This window comes from Leucoraja erinacea, chromosome 30 (assembly GCF_028641065.1).
Source record: "Leucoraja erinacea ecotype New England chromosome 30, Leri_hhj_1, whole genome shotgun sequence".
NCBI lineage: Eukaryota > Metazoa > Chordata > Chondrichthyes > Rajiformes > Rajidae > Leucoraja > Leucoraja erinaceus.
In genome coordinates, this window is record NC_073406.1 from 9139599 (window position 1) to 9162608 (window position 23010).

Below are 23010 nucleotides of genomic sequence, written 5' to 3' on the forward strand. Positions count from 1 at the left end.
ATCAGATACAAGTTAGGCTTTGCTTTAAAAAAAAAACTTCAGAGGTTGCAGGATGAATGGGACAAAGTACATTAACGCTAATTTGTGCATTCGCAAATAATACCAGGAGAAAGAAAAAAGAAAACTATAACTAAATTAAGATGCCACAGAAGATTTCAACATTAATACTGAACTCCGGTTTCCATGGAATTAAATGCACTGATCTTTTACAAGAATCACATTCAGTGCTGAAAGTTATCACTATATGTAATTTATTTCTTCCATTATCTCAGAGGCGCTGGACGCATTACTTCTCTTTGCCACTTACTCAATTGTTATAGACAATAACAGAAAAGCACTCTGAAGGCGAAAGATGCACTTTGATTCAAGCTACAGTGTCTATCTCAATGCGCCCATTCCGCTTTTAAGGCTGCAAAGCAAAACTAATTTTGGAAAGAACTATGATATTTTCAGAGTAGAATCTTTTTCCTTCACATCACAGTACTCCACATAACTCACACATCATAAATGAAACTGTGCTGATTTCCTGGTCCTTTAACATGCTTCAACAGTTTAGCTTGCCATTCTGTGCAGTAATTTCTTATTTCACCAGTGATACTCTACTGCTCTCTCTTGCGACCCAGTACTATGAATGTGCAGAACCACAGAATTAACAGCAGCTTTCAAATCGAACAAAAATGTCTATCCCCCGTCACTAAAACGAGAAATTGGGACGTTTCCTATATTCTGGTAATCCAGAATCCCCTGAACTTTGGTGCTGTCGTTCTGGCAGATTTTCTAAACTATTGTATGTTACTGGTGGAACAAACTTTAAATCATAAATTCATAATATATAGGAGCAGAATTAGGCCATTTGATCCATCAAGTCTACTCCACCATTCAATCATGGCTGATCTATCTTTTCCTTTCAACCTTATTTTCCTGCCTTCTCCCCATAACACCTAACACCTGTACTTACCAAATTTGTAACTGATTTCACTTTTAATTGATTTTCTTTACACATTACAAAGTGATATCATACATTTTCCACTGAGTTTAGAGGGAGCAGTGAACATATAAGTCGTCCAAATCTGGCCACTAACCTGCTCACGTTCTTGACCTCTGTTCTAGACTCTGAGCCTGGCTCCAGCCATATGCACTCTGGATTCCCAGCTCATATTGCCGGCTCAGTAGTGACCCAAATGCCCAATTATCACAATTTTCGACAGACGCCAGATTATCTGAATTTTACTGTAATTGTCGGTGGTGAGAACTGCATTGACTGTAGTTTAATCTTTAAATATCAAAGTATATTGTTTTTGGGGCGTGCAATTTTCTTCTGCATTAAACGGCTTTCAGATCCTCCCAATTCATGAAAACTCACTTTATGAGGAACAGTAGATATTAACTTGTGCATGGATGCCTGTTCTTGCAAGTAACTTTTTTAATGATTCGTAGAATAAAAATATTTTGACACAAATGTTAGCAAAAATATGAAAAGAAGTAATAATATAGTGTGCATGAAAAATATGTTTAATTAGGCATTTTATGCAGTTCCTTATTAGTATACGAACCCACAGTAATAAAATCCTGCAGTCATAACATCGATGTGATCATAATTCATCATATATCTATATTACTAAAAGTCTGATCTTGACCACTTCCTGTTGTTCTGTTTTAGAGTTTAGAAAAAACGCTGCCACTTATGGCTGTGATTTTTTTGGCCATCTTATTCAGATATTCAGATTGTCCGCTGCACAGGACAAGAGGATTTTTCCCATCGATGAACAATAAAAGAGTTAATAGTGTTTTAAAAATGTTGAGATTCTCGCTCCTGTCAATCATGCCATGAAGGCCATGCCCCTTCCGGTTGAAGGGGGGAGGGATTATAAAACCCAGAAGTGTGGGTGTGGCTCTGCAAGATGGAGGAGGGAGAGGTCACGACTTGCTGTCTTTAGTAGCCTTGCACCCTGCTTGAAATGGTATGAAATTGCACATGAATTTGGTGGCCTTGCACCCTGCTTGAAGTAGTAAGAAACTGCACTTGAATTTGGTGGCCTTGCACCCTGCTTGAAATGGAATTTCAAGGAATAGCCGTGAGTCAACTGCCAGCCCACCAGCCGTGAGTGAGTGAGCTGCCAGCACAACAGGCTTCAATGACTGAGCCGCCAGCCCAAGAATCCATGTGGCCCACAATGTCAATACTAGCCCTCTGGAAACCAGTCCCTTCAGCCCACAACACCCATACTAGCGCTCCTCCATTAACAAGAGGAATTTCTTAAGTCCGAGGGTGGTGAATCTGGAATTCATTGCTACAGACGGCTGTGGAGGTTAAGGCAATGGATATTTTTAAGGTGGAGATTGACATGATTAATTGATTAGTACAGTACAGGTGTCAGTGGTTATGGGGAGAAGGCAGGAGAATGGAGTTGAGAGGGATCAGCCATGATTAAATGGCGGAGTAGACTTGATGGGCCGAGCGGCCAAATTCTGGTTAACGTCTGAACTTATGAATATAGCAGAACATACTACATCCCTTCACAGAGCAGATGCAGATAACAAACAGTAATAGAAGAACTATTAAAGATGCCAAAGAAACGTTGGAAAAGCAGGTTTTAAGCTTTAAAGAAGGAACTGCAGATGCTGGAAAATTGAAGGTACACAAAAATGCTGGAAATGCTCGGTCCGCACCAACCATCCTGACCTCCCGGTGGCTCAGCGCTTCAACTCTCCCTCCCATTCCGTATCCAACCTCTCTGTCCTGGGCCTCCTCCACAGCCAGAGTGAGCAACACCGTAAATTGGAGGAACAGCACCTCATATTCCGCTTGGGTAGTCTGCATCCTGGTGGCATGAACACTGAATTCTCACAATTCAGTTAACCTTTGCTGTCTCCTCCCCTTCCCACCTCTCCCTCAGCTCCTCCTCCTTTTTCCTTTCTTCTCCCTGCCTCCCCCTACCCCCTATCAGTCTGAAGAAGGGTTTCGGCCCGAAACGTTGCCTGTCTCCTTCGCTCCATAGATGCTGCTGCACCCTCTGAGTTTCTCCAGCATTTTTGTGAACATCAGGTTTTAAGCTTGATTTGAGCTTGAGCCTGAGCTTGAGCACCAAATCTTCTTATCGAGTCCACACACAAGATTACACGTTTTTAAGAAAGAACTGCAGATGCTGGAAAAATCGAAGGCAGACAAAGATGCTGGAAAAACGCAGCGGGTGAGGCAGCATCTATGGAGCGAAGGAATGGGTGACGTTTCGGGTCCCGAAATGTCACCTATTCCTTCGCTCCATAGATGCTGCCTCACCCACTGAGTTTCTCCAGCATTTTTTTCTACCCACAAGATTAGAAGTTGTTCAGTCAGAGCGTCTGCAGACAATGGTGTCTGTCTTGTCGCTTCATGTGCGTGGTGGTGGAAAGATTGGTGGAAACAGGGCCGCGATGTGAACGCTCTTTCCTTGACCCCATCATCAAATAGGACACTGAGATTCTAAACTTCTTAAGCTGAGAAAATCAGCCACTGAAGTATACTGTTGTACCATGGCTCCTATAATTCCACCCAATTGAATATGACTGCCTTTTATGCCAGATAGATGTCAATCTGATAAGATAAATTAATTGCTGTCATTGACTTTTGCTTTCATCAGCAACCATTGCTTATTTCATTCACTATCACATTTCGTAGAGTGTATCTGGAAGGGCATCTAAATCCCAGCATTAAATATATCACAATTTCACATCATGTTTGGTACTCGTTAACAGGTTAAATACAAAAGCTGCCAATCTTTTGATTTTAATGGAAACCATGCACAAAGTAAAAAAAATAGTTTTTTGTTAATAACATATCACACGGGACACAGTGCCGGTCAAGAATAAAACTCTCTGATTTCTCATCAACTTCACAATGCCAGAAACACATCATACTACGGAAATTGCACTGGAATACTAATGAGCAAGTTTCATATGGTCGTTGTTTTAAACAGATGCCCAGTCTAACAGCTGGTGTAAAACACTATACAATGATCAGAGATACTAAGAGGGTACTACAAAGCAGATCAATATGTCCCTATATAATGGTATATGGACACATAGATCTGTTTTGTTGTAAATGCCTACTATATTCTGTGTGCTGAAGCAAAGCAAGAATTTCATTGTCCTATCAGGGACACATGACAATAAACTCACTTGAACTTGTGTGAAACTATTTAATGCAGGTTGTTTGTGCTGTTGAAGTGGATCAGGTCAGGTCTGTCGCACCAGGCTCTGCTCTGAGGCAGAGCGGGGAAGGGTTATGGGGTTATGTCAGGCAGAGCCCTAGTGGTAGGTAGCTAGCTCATTAGTTAGCGGGACATACAGGAGATTCTGTGGCATCAATCGAAACTCCAGGATGGTGTGTTGCCTCCCTGGTGCAAGGATGGGCACAAATGGCATAGGGAGGAAAAGGGATGAGGTCCTGTGAAGTGAATATAGTGAGTCAGGCTAAAGGTTAAAAAGCAGGACCTGCAGTGTAGTGATCTCTGGATTACTCCCGATGCCACATTCTAATGAGGGAAGGAACAGCAAGATAAGACAGATAAATGTGTGGCTGCGGAGTTGGTGCAGGTGGCCGAGGTGACCTGTACAAGATGAACGGGTTCCATGTGAACTGGAGGGGATGACATGCTCCATCTCAGATCTTGGTGGATCTCCTCCGTATCCTCTCCAAGGCAATTATATCCTTCTGATCGAGCGACGACTGGAGATGTGGACTCCATCAAATGTGACCTAATCAATGTTTGCTAACGTTTTATCATCAACTCCCTGCTAATGAGGATAACTAACTGCCCTCTTCACCACCTTATGCAATTGTCCTGCCATCTTCAGAGATCCTTGGATTTGTACACTGAGGTCCTTCTGTTCCTTAATAATCCCTGAAACCTGAAATGCAAGATGTTTGAAAATGATCCACATTCATGGAAAGCATGTTGGTTTGTCCTTTGGTTCTAGTTCACATCTTTTTCTCAAGTTTTGACCGAAGATAGACACAAAATGCTGGAGTAACTCAGCGGGTCAGGCAGCGGTCAGGAGAAAAGGAATAGGTGACGTTTCGGGTCGAGACCATGCATTCTTTATGTCATCAATCCTCCCAAAGTTCATGGTTTCTTCCTTGTTGGATTTAAATTCCATCTGCCACTGCTCTGCCTATCTTATCAACTCATCAATATCGTCCTGTAACCTACAAACAACAACTCTTCCCATCTTTGGCACCTACAAACGTATGTTTAAGTATCCTACATTAATTTCCAAGTAATTAATATGCATGTAACAAACATTACTATAGCTGTGCAAAGGTGATGACATCAAATCAGATTCCTAGGAATTGTGTAGCAAGTTCATGACGTATTCTGAAAATCTGACCTGCAAGATGTTTAAAAATGATCCACATTTATGGAAAGCATGCTGGTTTATTTATCCTTTGGTTCTCGTTCACATCATTTTCTCGAGTTTTGACAGCGGGTCTCCATCCCTGGAGAAAAGGAATAGGTGAAGTTTCGGGTCGAGACCCTTCATCAGACTCAGTACACATTTTCTCAAGTTTGTTATATTGTAAATATTGTACACTCAACACTCGATTCCAGAACTCTTCAAGATGTGGTCAATCTGGTTAAAAAGCATAGAGATGGATAGGGTGTAACCAAAGATAGACACAAAATGCTGGAGCATCTCTGGAGAGCAGGAATGGGCGACGTTTCGTGGTCGAGTCCCTACTTCAGACTCATCACCATCATCCGGTGGGGAATCGCCTCAGCGCAGAGGGAGCAGAGGGAGAGACTGCAACCCTAAGATTTTTGCCTCCACCACAGTGAGGAGGTGTTTGGAGGACTCATTGTGGTGGAAGTTAATTTGTGTTTATTGTTGTTATTATTGTATCATTGTATGTATGACTGCAGGCACAAAATTTCGTTCAGACCGTAAGGTCTGAATGACAATAAAGGAAATTCAATTCAATGGGCAACGTTTCGGGTTGAGACACTTCTTCACTCCCCCACACCTGCAATGGACCCCAACTGTATTTAATTCCAGATCCACGCCCTGAACAAAACAATAACATTGTTTTCTACCATGTAACCACGTCTCTGTGTCACCAGCAGCGGCACTCAAAACGTGTAAATTACTGGTATCCCAGCAGCACAAATTTTGTCATTTTGATACAAATACAATGAAAGGTTTTTTCTCTCCTCTGTAAAACTTGCGTACATATACTGTTCCGTCACAGTAGCAGGTCAGCAGGATATTAGGTCAATGGAAACACGCATTTCACACCGGTTATGTTGAGTTTATAGAAAATCATACTCATATATGATGTAGAAACTAATACAATTTAAGTACATGCATTGCATTCACACAAATCCTTTAGATTCAAGGTCTGTTCTTGAATTTGCTGATGATTTAAATTTGTACTGCAAGATTGATTCAGAGTATATGTTGAATATTTGCTTGATTATTAATATACATGGGTCTCGAAATTCTTCCATGGCTGGATAAACAAATTAAAATGTGTGGGCAGTGCAAATTACTTTCAGGTGAACTATTCCATTCTACACATCTAAGCCATTGTGTATGTAAGCACTGTAAATCCTACCCATTCTTATTGGTTACTTGCGATAATTGTGCGTTATTTCCAAAGTTTCGGAAGATTTGCAAACTTCTCTCTGGGGGCGGCACAGTGGCGCAGCGGTAGAGTTGCTGCCTTACAGCACCTTTGGCCTATTTCCCTCCAAACTTCTCCCATCCATGTATCTCTCTAAATGTATTTTAAAGGTTGCTATAATACCTGCCTCAAATACCTTCTCTGGCAGCTTGTTCCAAATACCCATCACGCGAGTGAAAAAGTTGCCCCTCAGGTTCTTATTACAGTTCCCTCTCACCTTCAACCTATGTCCTCTGGTCCTTTACTCCCATACTCTGGGTAAATGACTGTGCATTTAGACTATCTATTCCCCTCATGATCCAAAAGACCTCTATAAGATCTTCCCTCATCCTCATTTTAATATCCCTTGCTCAATGATGCACAATGGTGCTCAGTCGAAGAGTGCCAGAAGCAGAGCCTCCACCATGAGTAAAGCATTTGAAAACATTACCATCTACAAGTGTAATGCTGTTGATCCATCACAGCTTTCTCTTTACATTCCCACAAATATGAAACACATGTGGCGTTGAAGACTTGAAATCCAGAGCTAATTGCACCTCCAGCTGGGTTTGTTGGTTACAGCATTGGCACCTATCTGACAATATGGAAAATGTTCCAGTTACAGGTAGCTTGGCGCTAATGTATGTTTCGACACATTAATTAGATATAATGAGAATGGTGATTTTAGGAACACTCTTTGTATTAAATGGGCTGAATCGGTTATAATAGCTTTTTGATCAGGAACTAGAGAAGCACCTAAAGTTACTTTGGAATTTGATTAGCTGAAAAGAAGCTGTGTTGGATATACAGTATAATATATATCCAATATAATATAATATATAATACAATACAATATAATAACAATATAAGGGGGAAATATTTTTCTTTAAAATAAGTGCTAATATTAAAAATAAATGTCAATTCTGTTATAAAGATTCTAATGTTAAAGTCCTAAAGGCTGTGTGTTACATTGTTGGATAGAATTAACATGTGCAAGAATATAACTCACACCCTTTAGTGTTTCTAGCTTGCAATAACCAGAATAAACCTATTGTTATTGAAAATAATTTTATTTTTGAAAGTCTTGCAGGAAAAATAACTTTTCATTTCTGAGTATGAAACTTTTGAGCCTCTAACTCCTTTCCCCCCATTGACACAACTGTCTTTATTACATGATTTTCTAAATGACATGGTTCCTTAAGAAAACAGCTATCAGGTTACAACGGAACACGAAGGGTCTCGACCCAAAACATCACCCATTCCTTCTCCCCAGAGATGCTGCCTGTCCCACTGAGTTACTCCAGCATTTTGTGGCTATCTACTTATACTACCACTTGACTAAAAAAGGGACGTATGGCGAAATGCCACTCTATAACTTTGCTCTCAATCACCAAAGTAATGGGAGGTATTGCCAACAGTGCTGCCAAATAGCACTTACGCACCTATAACTCTTTACTGACACTTGGTTTTGCCAAGATTATTGGTCTCTGGAAATCATAGCAGCCTCATTCCAAACATGGACAAAAGAGTTGTACTTCCGAGGTGATCTGAGAATGAAGGTCCTTGATATCAAAGCAGATCATATTAGTCCAGCATTGTGTGTGAGCCGCTGAGTTACTCCAGCATTTTGTGTCTATCTTCGGTGTAAACCAGCATCTGTAGTTCCTTCTTGCACATTCCATACTCAATACCCGGACTGATGAAGGCCAATGCACTGAAAGCCTTCTTGACCACCCTATCTACCCGTGACACTCTGTTCAGGGAACTCTGTAACTGTACCTGCACCAGTTACCTCCCGTGGCCGACCTCGAGACACCGGCTCACTCTCCCATTGCCCCTGCTCCTCGCGTCTGCCTGCAGAATTTAGTCCAAGTTTTGAAAAGAGTGCATAGGAGGTTTACCAGAATGATGCCTGGATTAGGAGTATTAGCTATAGGGAGCGGTTGGACAGACTTGATTGTTTTCTTCTGGAACACCTGAGGTTGCGGGGAGAAGGTATATAAAATGATGGGAGACATAGAAAGGGTAGACAGTCAGAACCTCAAGAGTCAAGAGAGTTAAGAACCAAGAGGGTTAAATTGTCATGTGTCCCAGATAGAACAATGAAATTCTTACTTGCAGCAGCACAGCAGAATATGTAAACATAGTACACTGTAAACAATATAATAAATGAGAGAAAAAAAAGTTCAGTGTGTGTATAAATACACATACTCACAGATACACACACACTGTATATATATATACACACACACAGACACACATACACACTGGATATGTATATATATATATATATATATATATATACACACACATATCTATAGAAATATTTATATACATACACACGCACACACACATGCACACTTACAGTCACACAAAAAAAGCACAAAAAAAAAATTCCCCAGGATGGAAAAAGCAAAGACTAGATGGCATAGCTTTAAAGTGAGCAGGGGAAAGTTTAAAGGAGCTGTATGGGGCATACTGCTGGGGTTGGTGGTTGAGGCAGATATGTCAGTGGTGTTTAAGAGACTTTCGGACAGGCACAAAGATTATCAGCAGGCAGATAAGAGTTTGTCTTGGCATCATGTTTGGCACGGACAATGTGGGCAGAAGGGTCTGTTCTCATGCTGCACTGTTGTATGGTCATGTTAGACAATTGTTGCATGCTTTTGACTTTGCAGTGCATGTTTCACTTGCATGGAAGCACCAGTGCACTTGCATTAGAGGATGCCAAGTTAGCATTTTTCAAGTGGAAGATAACAAAACGCAGCTTAACATTGTGAGTTTGTTTCGTGAGCTCGACTGAACGAATTATAATCGGTTTAATGCTTTGTAGGTGCAGCAGGTCAGCAAGGAACACTGAGTACCAGCAAAATAAGTTGTAAAAATAATGGAAACATTGCTCTCTTGCGTCAAAGTAGAAAAGGGGCCATGAGAGGGATTTGCAGGAAATGCCATTTCTGAATGGTTCAGGATTCATTTCGAGCGCTACAAAAATCAATTTACATTAACAGTCCCTGCATGTGCTGCACTCCATTCACAATCCCAGCTGGGTCACATGGATGTGTTTCTGTGCTCAAGAAAATATTTCACATCTTCGAAATTATATTCGTCAGGAAAACAATCAACAGAATTGGATTTTTCAACTGTCCGTTGTGCCTTTGCTGTGTTATTTTTTGATGAAGCACACAATTATTCAGTTCGTCAGGAACCACAAACAATATCACACACTCAGTATTAAATCGACAGTTCTTTTGCTAAAATCAGACATCATTCAATGTCATTTTCTTCTTTTGCATTCCCTCTGATTTCTCCTTTTAATATCAAAAGGATGTCATTCTCTGTGCAGGTACGATAACAACATTTAAGAAACACTTGTGTAGGTGCTGGTTTAAACCGAAGATAGACACGAAATGGGTGACGTTCGTCTCTCCAGGGATGCTGCCTGTCCCGCTGAGTTACTCCAGCACTTTGTATCTATCTCAAGAAATACTGGGACAGGTACGTGGATAGGAAAGATTTAGAGGGATTGGACCAGACGTGGGCAAATGGTACTAGCTCAGAAGCGGCATCTTGATCGGCATGGACGAGTTGGGCTGAAGGGCCTGTTTCCATGCTGGATGACTCCATGCCCCAAAGATGGATGAGTGAGGCAGTGAAGGAAAGGGGCAGAGAGGTAGGAAGATTAAGGGAATCAGGAGAGGGGACTAAAAAAAAGGGGGAGTGTGGTTAAAGGAAAAGGTTGATTGCAAAACACTGTATCTCTAAACTTAACTAAACTAAACTAAACTAAACTAAACTAAACTAAACTAAAGAAGCCTATTAACCTAGAAACCAGTATGACTTTGGAGTGTGGGAGGAAACTGGAGCACCCGGAGAAAACGCACGCTGTCACAGGGAGAACGTACAAACTCCATGCAGACAGAACCCATAGTCGGAATCAAAACTGGGTCTCTGGCGCTGTAAGGCAGCAGCTCTACCGCTGTGCTACTGTGCCGCTGTACCCATTCATATGGGTTCAGAGTGCATCTGGGTATGCTTAATGCAAGTGCGTGCATTTAACTGGTTGAGGCCCCAGCACTGATCCCCGTTCCATACCACTCGTTACTTCTTGCCAACTAGAAATGCCTACTGGAAATGTATGTGGAGTGCATCCTTTGATTAATAGTCACTGCACATTGAAAGCATTCAAGCACAGAGGGCTTCCACTCCTCCAAACTGTTGGGGAAGAAAGTCACCCTCGGTCTCAGGAGGTTGTCTAAGAAGAGGCTTCACTCGGAGTGAACTTCAACTGCATTCCTAGTAATACACCTAGTTCTCTAACACCAGATCAGGGTAGAACTATTTATAATGGTAAAACAGGTACCTACAACTATGTGAGCGAGTGTATTATTTGTTGTTTCCGTTAGGCATGAGGCTTAATAACACAAATCTACAAAACAGAAGGCTATTAAAAGGCTCAGTAGCCGAGAGGGTCTCGACCTGAAACGTTGCTTGTTCCTACTCTCTGGGGATGTTGCCTGTCCCGCTGAGTTACTCCAGCATTTTGTGTCATCTTGTATGGGTAAGCCTCCTTTCAAATCTGCAACACATCAGCTGTTGCACATACAACCTATGGGTTTTGGCCTTCTTTTTTACCTTCCCTTTCTCTAACTTTTAACACCTTGCTTATAACCCATTTCCCTTTGTTTGATTTTTACCTTTCCATTCTCTTCAGAGTTTATATAATGTTCTATTTAAAGGGAAGGGCACGTGGAAGTAGCTAATGATGATTAGTCAAAGAATTATACAGCATGGAAACAAACCCAACTTGCCCATGCTGACCAAGATGCCCCATCTCCACCAGTCCCATCTTCTCGTGTTTGGCCCAGATTCATCTAAACTTTTTCTATTCGTGTCCAAACGTGTCTAAATACCTAGCTCAACTACCTCCTCTGGCTGCTCGTTCCATATGCGCACCGTTGCGTGAAAAGGTTGCCCCTCAGGTTTCCCCAGCCAATCTGCCTTTCTTCAGTGCTCTAACAAATTGATAAAATGGAAAATATGAAAAAAATAGAATTAAAATCCTCTATTTTAACATAAATCTCAGATGTGACCAGCATAAGACTGTGCTTTATGGTATCAGAAGCACCAATGGTGGGACTTTTAAAGTTTGGAATACAACAAAAATGTCTATGACATGTTTTTCTTTTAAAATGGCTGGTTCTCTGAATGATCTCCGGTTAAGGAATAGGGCTTTATCAAGGGCTAAGTTAGGGGGGGGGGGACCCAAGCTAATCAGTGGAGAGGGATTTTGGTTTATGTAGCATTTTTGTCAGCACACGTAACACATGTGACCTGAATATGAATTAAAATTATGAGGAAATTGTGTTTAACTGGACACTGGCCAATGTACACAGAACTGGCCTTTTTGTGATATGTCAGTGCATATAGAGCAGTATCACAAAAGTATGCCAAATATTTTGAGAATCACACAATTGCAATGGCAGGAATATAAAGATGAATTAAAAGAACGCTAATAGATTTTAAGGTGGGTTAACTATTGCTATTGTAATTTGCTTTTCTATAACAATTAAACTATTTCTGAGGAAGCTTTGAAGGAGACAGGCAGTTTCAACGTAACCACTGCATAATTTACTGCTCGGTGATGTAGAAAAAGGAGCAACAAAGATGCATGAATTTCAGAAAGCTTCAAGGAGGATTAAGCTATAGTGATTCAACAGGTACAACATCTGTGAAAATACATTGCAGCATGCTGTGATTCTAATGTCATGCAATTCTAAGCATATATAAAACAAGGGACACAGGGAAGTAGACAATGTTAACTACAAACCTCAGAAGGCTTAAAAATCATTTGAAATGTTGGCAAGGAACTGAATATTTCTCAAGATTAAAATAAAAACAACTCGACAATCTGGCAGTGGTGCAGCCTTCAATGCCGAGACAATTATTCCCACGGCACCTTCAGGGGTGAATGCTTTCCGAGGAGTCGTATGACAATTAAACACTCTGACACTTCCATTCCTTCAAACTACGACCCCGTACCCACACCCTATAAACCACTGCTGCAGCTACAATTAGTGGAGACCATGCAGGTTACAAACAACACCAGGCCTTCATCTCAGGAGAAATGTGTAAGAAGGAACTGCAGATGCTGGTTTAAACCGAAGGCATCTCGAATCAAAACGTCACCCATTCCTCTCTCCAGAGATGCTGCTTGTCCCGATGAGTTACTCCAGCTTTTTGTGACTATCATCATCTCAGGAGGCTGGTTTACCAATTGAAGAAGGGTCTCGACCCAAAATGTCACCCGTTCCTTATCTCCAGAGATGCTGCCTGAGTTACTCCAGCATTTTGTGCCTATCTTCGGTTCAAGCCAGCACCTGCAGTTCCTTCCTGCACACTCACCCATTTAAGAAATGTTTTACAAGTGATGGACAGACATTGGGAAGTGAGGAGGATGCACAACACCAAAAAATATATATTTTAGTGACAACCAAGAATAGTTTGGTGACTACTGGAGAGACAGTTGATGGCACGGAAAGACGGAACCCGGGACAGGCTGGGTTAGCACCCCAGTCTGTGTCTTTCAAGAGAAAGACACCCAACAAAGCTACGGAAAGGCCTAATGAACCACCGCGGCCTAAGAATCCATCAGGTGAGAATTAAATGCTCAGAGAAGGAGAAACAGGTGCAGCGCGCAGGCCTTGAACCTGGTGAAACGCAGGAGGAGCCCGGCCAGGACTCACCCCACAGAGCCCAGTCCCTCCACGCACTACAGTCTCCCAACCTCTGCAGAGTGGTTACTAAGATGGCTGTTCCGTGGGCGGTTGCTGCTGGGATGCAAGTCAGGGCCTGATCGACCCCGGCTGGGTCGCCTGGGCGAGGGTGCCTGATGTTGTGAGACCCGAAACACCCAATGACCCCAGGTCACATCACTGAGGATGTGTCCCAGCGCATCTAGAAGATGTATCTTTTCCACATATTTCAAGATGAGTAGATGTAATGGTGTCTCAATTCAACTGAAATAGACAAGTGCCGGATCCATAAAAAAATAGTTACTCCTCCACTAGACTGCTTAAACTTGAAGAATGCTATTCACTGCAGTGCTCTTCACCTCAGTTTCTCAGGAAGAAAGACGGTACAGCAAGACACGTGTTGTGAAACAAAGTGATTGAGTTATACAGAGAACAGCTCGCACGGGACTGAGGAGGGTTCTCCCAGAGCTCTACATATATATATATACCAGGGCACGTGACGACTTCTTCCCGCCAAACCCTAGTGCCGAGGGTTCGCCCAGTAAGTGGCCTAACCACCAGGTGGCGCCACAATGGATGATATTGCTGCTATAATGGTAGGCCGTTCAGAGTTAACAAGAAGTGGCATAAATCAAACACCTAAAGTAATATTCCAAAGGGTGTATCTGTGATAATGGTGCGGCCAGGTTTGTTACGTCATTCGATTAATGAGTTAATGAGGAGCAATAAAATAAAGTTATGAATTAAATGATACAGAATGGAACAACAACAGTTTTGTCACATCTTATTGTGTAAAGTCCATTTCTAAAGTTAATTTAATTTAATAAATACAGAAAATTTCAATACCGATATTTTTACCTGGTGAAGAGTTGTCTCAGTGAATGGTGAAGAGTCGTCTAAAGCAAGCTCATTTTGGGAGTAAAGTAGAGACGAATACTTATTTTAGGGTCATATAGCACGGAAACAGGTCCTTCAGCTCACCCATGTCGACCAAAATGCTCCATCTATACTGGTCCCATTTGCCCACATTTGGTCCATATCCCTCTCAACCTTTCCCATCCATGTACCTGTCCAAATGTTTTTTTTAATGTTGTTATTGTACCTGCCTCAACTACCTCCTCTGGCAGCTCATTCCATGCGCCCACCACCCTCTGAGTGGAAAAGGTTGCCCCTCAGGTTCCTATTAAATCTTTCCCCTCTCACCTTAAACCTATGTCCTTGGGTTCTTGATTCCCCTCCTATGGGTAAAAGATTGTGCATTAACCCGATTTCTCGATGATCTCATACACCTGTATAAGATCATGCCTCTACCTCAGGTGCTTCAAGCAATAAAATCCTAGCCTGCGCAGCCTCTCCTTATAGCTCAGGCCCTCAAGTCCTGGCAACATCCTCTGCACTCATTTAATCTCTGCACTCTTTCCAACTAAACAATATCCTTCCTATAGCAAGATGCCTGAGTGAATGGCACATATTTATTCCAGCAATTTATCACTCAGAGAAGATCTTATATCTTCATCAGAGATCTATTTGTTTGCAAACAGCTACAGTATGATAGACTGTTGCTGTCAATGTACAAATCCACTGATTTACACAGTTGCCTGGTGTTTGCTATTTCAATCACTTTTGCGTGGCACAGTGGCGCAAGCATAGCTGATGCCTCACAACGCCAGAGACCCAGGCTTCATCCTGAACTCGGGTGCTGTCTTGTGTGGAGTTTGCACGTTCTCCCTGTGACCGCATGGATTTTCTCCAGGAACTTTGATTTGCTCCGACACCCCAAAGTTCTCCAGAGATGCTGCCTGTCCCGCTGAGTTACTCCAGCTTTTTGTGTCTACCTTCAATTCTCACAGATTGTCATTTTAAAAGCATTCCCCTTGACGGGCGATACGTAATCCCTTTCTGTGTTGCTTGTAATAATGTTGCCCAGCTGGAAACAAGTGAATTGGCAGCTGGTAGCTGTGACATACCATGATCATCCCAGAGTGTCCAAGACCAAATTGTAAATGTCTTTGTCATGCGTGGAATGAGCAGTGTACTCCATTGTACCCATTGGGGTGACACATCATATAGTATCATGCCTGAAGAACTTTTTAAAAAAGTACATTTAATAATATATATTTCATAGGATTAACCTCACCGTTAGTGCACATTCATCAAGTATGACATCAAGCGTAATGGTGTGAAAATCACTGAAAAGGATACAACATAATAAATGATTTCATTAATATTTTAATTAATTAGTGCTTACATCTACTATTAATACAACCGAAAGTTTTATCAACTTAAAATAGAAGTACAAATAGTGTTGATTTGTCACTTTGATTAAATTTGTGGTTTAAAAATCTTTTTCAATTTTATGGAAAAAATGAATTTCTTGTTAGCTAATTTCCTTCTCTTGCAACAGAAAATAGATGAATAGCAATCCTGCAAAATTAATTCATGGATCAAACGCTACTGACTGTGTATTTGTTTAATTTTTCACATCTAAAAGAAGGGCTATTAAGGCAAAATTATAATAGTCTGGATCTTTCAATTAAAAGCTGGCGGCTTTGCTTGGAAAGTTCACACTCATTTTTTTTAAAGATAAACAAATTAATAGGATAATGCAAATATTAATATTTTCCACTAATGGCCAATTGCAGAGATTGTGAGACGGCTTTAATTAGGTGCACGAGGCTGGGGTGGGAAGATACTGAAATGGAAGAGGGACAATGGGTCCACAAATAGTTGCAATAGAAACATCAAGGCAGAAGACAGCAGCAGCAGATGGTGAATTGCAAAATCAGAACCTCAGTGTGAATACTGAGTTCCTACAGTGTGAAAGAATACTGGAGATGGATTCGGAGAAATTCTAATATTTCAATGGCATTTTAAACATCTGCGGAGTAGTGTTTGTGTGAAAACATTTGCAATTCCACACAGGTGGAAAATAGTGAAAGGAGTATAATGGCCTACTTTTGTTTGCTACGTCATACAAATGCAATTCTCCTGGATTTCCCTTCTCAGATACAGAGGGTCTATTTTGCTGGACTGAAGCATTCCAGAGTTGACCAACACAGCTGGCGCAGTGGTAGAGTTGCTGCCTTGCAGCGCCATGGACCCAGGTTCGATCCTGACTACAGGTGCTGTCTGTACAGAGTTTGTCCGTTCTCCCCGTGACTGCGTGGGTTTTCTCCGGGTGCTCTACTTCCCCCCCCCCCCCCCCCCCCCCACATGCCAAAGACATACAAGTTTGTAGGTTGAATGGCTTCTGTAAATTGTCCCGAGTGTGTAGGATAGTGCTAGTGTACGGAGTGATCGTTAGCTGGTGCGGACTCGGTGGGCCAAAAGGCTTGTTCACACGCTGTACCTCTAAAGTATAAAATTCTAAAGTCTAAAGGTTATGCAGTCCAAGTGGCTTCATCCAACACAGTGGACTGATGATGTAAGAATCATGGCTGACTGTCATGGTCTTAAATGTATAAACAAAGAACTTCAAACGCTGGCTTATAACAAAAATACGCAAAATTGTATATAGTTGTGGCTGGCCCTGATTAGTCCTTTGGTCTTTCCTTGCCTCTAGCTCTTCGCCACCCCCTCCCCCACACCACCCCCTACTTTCAGTCTCAGGAAGGGTCCCAACCAAGAACATCAGATACAGTATAGTTTACTTCAGAGACGCTGCATGACCTGCTGAGTTATTCCAGCACTTTGTGTGTACTGACTCTCTGCTTGCTGGCCCCATAAGTGGATCTGCAATCACTCATTACAATCGCTTCACTCTATTAAACCCTTTACCATGTATCTGTCCACTGTGGACAGCTCGACTGTAGTCATATATAGACTTTCCGCTGACTGGTTAGCACGCAACAAAACGTTTTTCACTGTACCTTGGTACACATGACAATAAACAATCCTAAACTAATCATGATTCATTACCAGTTGCATGATTTCAGTTAGGTAATGGTTTGCCTTGTCTGATGTTGCAAATTTAGCTATAAGTAACATCATTAAACATTAGATAGACACAAAAAGCTGCATTATTACAGAACGAGGGCACAAATCTTGATGTAGTAACAGGTCATTCCAGGTACAAATCCTTAAAAGGCAGGAGAGTAAATTGATACCCAATTTAAAAAAAATGCTTTGTTTGGGTTTCCACATAGAGGGGCGGCACGGTGGCGCAGTGGTAATGTTGCTGCCTTACAGCGCTTGCAGCGCCAGAGACCTAGGTTCGATCCCGACCACGGGTGCTGTCTGTACGGAGTCTGTACGATCTCCCCGTACGTACCAGGAGAAGTAGCATGGTTGGAATAGGGGGAAGGGCAGCAGGACTCAGTGGAGCCATTATTGAGGTTATTCCTTTATTTCTTGGAACAGGGATGGAAGGGTAAGAAGACAGCAAGATTCAAGATAAGAGATTTTGAGATAATAGATCCCTTTTGTGAGATGGGTCAATAACTAGAGTTTACAAGATTCAAATTAATTGAGGAAACCTTTGATGAGAAATTAGAGGGCTAGTTTTCATCCAGAGATTGGTATCAAATATTATTATCCCATAAATAATAATAATAATAATAATAATAATAATAATAATAATAATAATAATAAGTTGAAGATATGGAACTTCTGAATAAAAAGCAGGAATGCGGGGCCTGATGCAGGGTTAGCACAGACATGACTGGCCAAATGGACTTTGTGTTGCATGATTCCATAAGGAAAACAAAGGAATATTGCAACTTTTGGGTCAATGCAACTTTTCTCCCACTTACATCCTTTGCACGTTTTTTTTTAAAGCTATAGTAGTATTTTTTCCTTGCAGATTAGCATTATACAACATATGCTAGAACATAGAACAGTACAGCACAGGAACGGGCCCTTCGGCCCACAAGGTTTGTGCCAAATGATGCCAATGAAACTGATCTCATCAGCCTGGACATGATCCTCCATTCCTTGCATTTCCATGTAACTATCTCAAAACCTCTTAAACGTCACTATCATATCTGCCTCCACCACCACCACCCCTGGCAATGCGTTCCAGGCCACCATTGCAATCTGTGTAAAAATCTTGCCACGCACTTCTCCGTTAAACTTTCCCCCTTCCACCTTGTAGGTGTTGATGCCTGGTGTTGAATATTTCCACCCTATTGAACAAATAGCTTTTCATTTGGTATCAAAAGGTCGGAGCACAGTAGCGCAGCGGTAGAGTTGTTGCCTTACAGCGCCAGAGGCCCGTGTTCAAAATCCGGTGCTGTCTGTTCAGGGTTTGTATATTATCCCTGTGATCGCATGGGTTTTCTCCGGGTGATCCGGTTTCCTCCCACACTCCAAAGATGTACAGGTTTGTAGGTTAATTGGTTTTGGTAAAATTGTAAATTGTCCCTAGTGTGTGGGATAGCGCTAGTGTATGGAGGTGATCGCTGGTCGGCGCAGACACGGTGCGCCGTGGGGCCTGTTTCCGCACTGTATTTCTAACATGTAAAGTCTTTAATCAGTATTGCTGAAGTGTTTTATCAATGCACAACATAATTTTAGCAGGTTGAATTGTCTTTAGTAGTGTCAGCCCAAATGGTAATCTAAACATCAGACTCTGGATCAGCGGAAAGGAAAGTAAGCCATGCAGACACTGACAAGATACAACCAGGCCATGCACAAGGATTCCTCAAGTGACACTGTGACAGATTGGGATATTCAGTACCTCATTTACACAATCAGTTGGACTCCAGTGTGAACTCAGCATCCACGCAAACCTTCTTCCCGATCACAGTGTGACCAGACTGAACGCTACCTTCCAATAGTCCCCCAGACTGCACAAACGCTCGGGAAGGGTCGGCTCAGCACGAAGTGGAAGTGAGAGATGCTGCGGTGTAGAGCGGGCACGGATTCCGCTCAGATGGCTTCTACCTTGGCAATCCAATGGTTGCTATGGCAGTTTTCCTTCACAAGCCACCGCCTGCTGGCATCGTGAGGCGGGGAATCTCAGAGTGTGGCAGACACGGATTCATAGTCACGTCTTTCAGAAGGAAACATGAGACCCGGGAGTGAAGGTATCCCACAGAGAATTTGTAATGTAAACTTAAGTTATTCATGCATTAGAAATCAAGGTGAAAAGATTCTTGCAGGAATAAAATAAAATAAGATTTAAAGAATGCCAATAATGTTTTTTAATTTGAAGTAATCTATTGGTATTGAAAGCTCTCACAATTCAATAGCTACTGTTGAGGCATTTATCATTGCAACTTCTCTGATTTAGTTTGGTTTAGCTTAGACTTACAGCGTGGAAATAGTCCCTTCGGCCCACCGAGTCCGTGCTGCCCAGCCATTCTTGCACATTAACGCGATCCTATACACAGTAGGAACAATTTACATTTATACCAAGCCAATTAACCTACAAACTTGTACGTCTTTGGGGTGTGAGAGGAAACCGGAGATCTTGGAGAAAACCCACGCGGTCACGGGGAGAACGTACAAACTCCGTACAGACAACACACGTAGTCGGGATCGAACCTGGGTCTGTAATGCCCCTGTCTCACTTAGGAAACCTGAACAGAAACCTCAGGAGACTTTGCGCCCCACCCAAGGTTTCCGTGCGGTTCCCGGAGGTTGCAGGTGGTTGCCGGAGGTTGCAGGTAGTGGAAGCAGGTAGGGAGACTGACAAAAACCTCCGGGGACCTCCGGGAACTGCACGGCAACCTTGGGCGGGGCACAAAGTCTCCAGAGGTTTCCGTTCAGGTTTCCTAAGTGGGACAGGGGCATAAGGCTGTAACTTTAGTGCTATAAGGCAGCAACTTTAGCGCTGTGCCACCATGCTGCCCCCAGATCCTGTCTTAGATCTTTCACAGAAAGGTCTCGACACGAAACGTCACCCATTCCTTCTCTCCAGAGATGCTGCCTGTTCTGCTGAGTTACTCCAGGTTCTTCGATTTAAACCAGCGTCTGCAGTTCCTTCTTACACATGAAATGACCACAAACCATTGCAGAATGGTGTTGCTGCAAGTAAGAATTTCATTGCTCTGCTTTGGTGCAGATGACAATTAAACACTCTTGACTCTTCTGGAGTTTTATTATGCTGTATTATTAATTCCAAATGTACCACCCTCGTTTTACTGCATTGAAGATCTTTGTATTATTTACCATGCATTTCCAGCACATGGATAGGTGACGTTTCAGGTCGGGATCCTTCTTCAGAGGGATTGTGAGAGGGAGAAGAAAGCTAGGAGGGGAGATGGGCAGGACCAAGCATTGCAGGTAATAGTGGACACAGGTGAGTAAGGGTGGGGTTTGACAGGCAGTTGGTTGAACAAAGACCAGAGATGAAAAAAAAGTGAGACAAAAGGATTGAAGAGTTGCAAATTGTGAAGCCAGAGGAAGGAATGGGGGTGGGGGGAGGGGGGGGAAGGGAAGAAATAGATTTGAGTCTAAATGGGACACAAGGGAGGGGGTGAGAAGAAAGGGGGATGTGGGGGAGAAAGGCGGGGGAGGGAGGGGATTGTTAAAGGTTACCACCAATTGGAGAATTCAATGTTCATACCATTGGGCTATCATCAGCTATACAGGTGGAATACGAGGTGCTGTTCCTCCAGTCTGCACCTGGCCTTATTCTAGCAATGGAGGAGGCCCAGGACAGAAAGGTCAGTGTGGGTATGAGAAGGGAGGTATAAGGGTGGGTGAGCAACTGGGAGATCCAGCAGGCCTTGGTACTGTGTACTGTGGACCGGGTACAGTGTTTGTCGATACAGTCGCTGTGTGTTCGCACAAACTGGGTCGTCTGTCACCCAGGGAGCACCTGTATTTAGTTTTTATTCTGCACATTATCCCAGGTGAGGCTCTAAAGTGAAACCAAGAGAGACGTCATTTAAAGCTCCAACAGGAGCACCAAATAGGTGAAGGGAGAAGAGTCTGACATGACACCAGGAGCAAACATCAGGACGGTCACATCTGTTTTTACGCACTTTGAACAGAGTGCTGAAGGTGTGGCGAATGTTCTATGCAAATGCCCATGACTGTAAACACAAGGTTTTTCCAGATGTGTACCCTCTAAGAACAGCTGCTGTACACCAACACAATCTTTAATAAAGGGCTTTTAATACTTTAATACTTTCAGCTAATCGCTCTACTGAAGGTCTGTTTCAAATTCATTCCTTTGTGCTTCTAATATCATAGGTAATTTTTTATACAAGTTGCAATGTTTTTTTTCCTAAATAAAAGTTTTGGGCCATCCATAAAGTGAGTCAAAACACGAAAAAAAGTCTAATCCCAACAGTGTCTTTCAGTTATAGACTCATAGCGTCATAAGGTCATAGAGCAGGCCCTTGGGCCCAGCTTGCCTATGCTGACCAAGATTCCCCATCTTCGCTGGATCCACCTGCCCACGTTTGGTCCATATTCCTCTAAACCTTTCCTATCCATGTACTTGTCCAAATGTCTTTTAAATGTTGTTATAGTACCATCATCAACTATCTCCGGTGACAGCTCGTTCCATACATCCACCACCTTCCGTGTGAAAAAGTTGCCCCTCGGGATAAATAGTTCAAATTATGCAAATCAAATGGACAAACCAGACTACTGCATCCATTTCTACAATCCCCCCTATTTCCAATTTCTCTGGTATTGGCATCTGTTTAATATTGCCACATCTACCAAGGTACAGTGAAAAAATTGGTTTGTGCAATATCCAGTCAAATTGACAAGTGCAAAAAAGTTAGTACTAAAGGCAGTTCAATGAGAAAAGTACCAGAATGCAGAATCTATTGTTAAGGCATTATTAGCATGATAGTTGCAGAGAAAGTGCAGGTAAAAAAATGTGTAAGGGCCATAAAGAGGTAGGTTGGGAAATCGGGACTATATCGTTAGCTTATTAGAGAATTATTCAGTAGTCAGATAATAATAAGGAAGAAACTGTTTCTGAATCTAGTTTACAAGGCTTGGTGTCTTCTGCCTGACGGGGACAAGGGAGAAGAGGGAATGACCAGGGAGTGAGTGGTCCCTGATTGTGTTGGCTGCTTACCAGAAGTGGCATGAAGTGTGGATGGAGTCGATGAGGGAGGAGGCTGGTTTGGGGGATGGATGGACTATGCTCACAACTCTTTGCAGCCTTGGGCAGAGCCTTTTGACAAACCAAGATGTGATGCATCCCGATAGAATTCTTTCTCTGGTGCATCTGAAGAGCGTGATCAGAGTTGTTGGTGACATGCCAAACTTACAAGTATTCTGAGGTGGAAAAGGCTTTAGTGTCTTTCCAGTCAAGTTTAAGTCCAACTTTACTGGCAAATGCCGGTGAGAAATACACAGAAAAATCCTGCTTGCATGATCTCAGGCAAACACACAACACTAAATGATTCACAAATTACAGAAAATTACATGTAATATTCTATAAGAAAGACTGCAAAAAACGATAGTGCAAAAATGTAATTAGAGAGAAAAAAGTGATAGAAGTGCAAAAGGTGGGCTGTATAGTTTCATTCTCACGGTGGGGTTAGCATCTTAGCACTGGTATTGTCTTGTATATCTTTATTGTCATTTTCCAGAGTACTCACATACCCAGAGGAAACAAAAAAACGTTGCTCAACCAGTGTCCATTCAGTGTGCATTAAAAATAAATAGAAATAAAAATACATATATCATGAACAAATT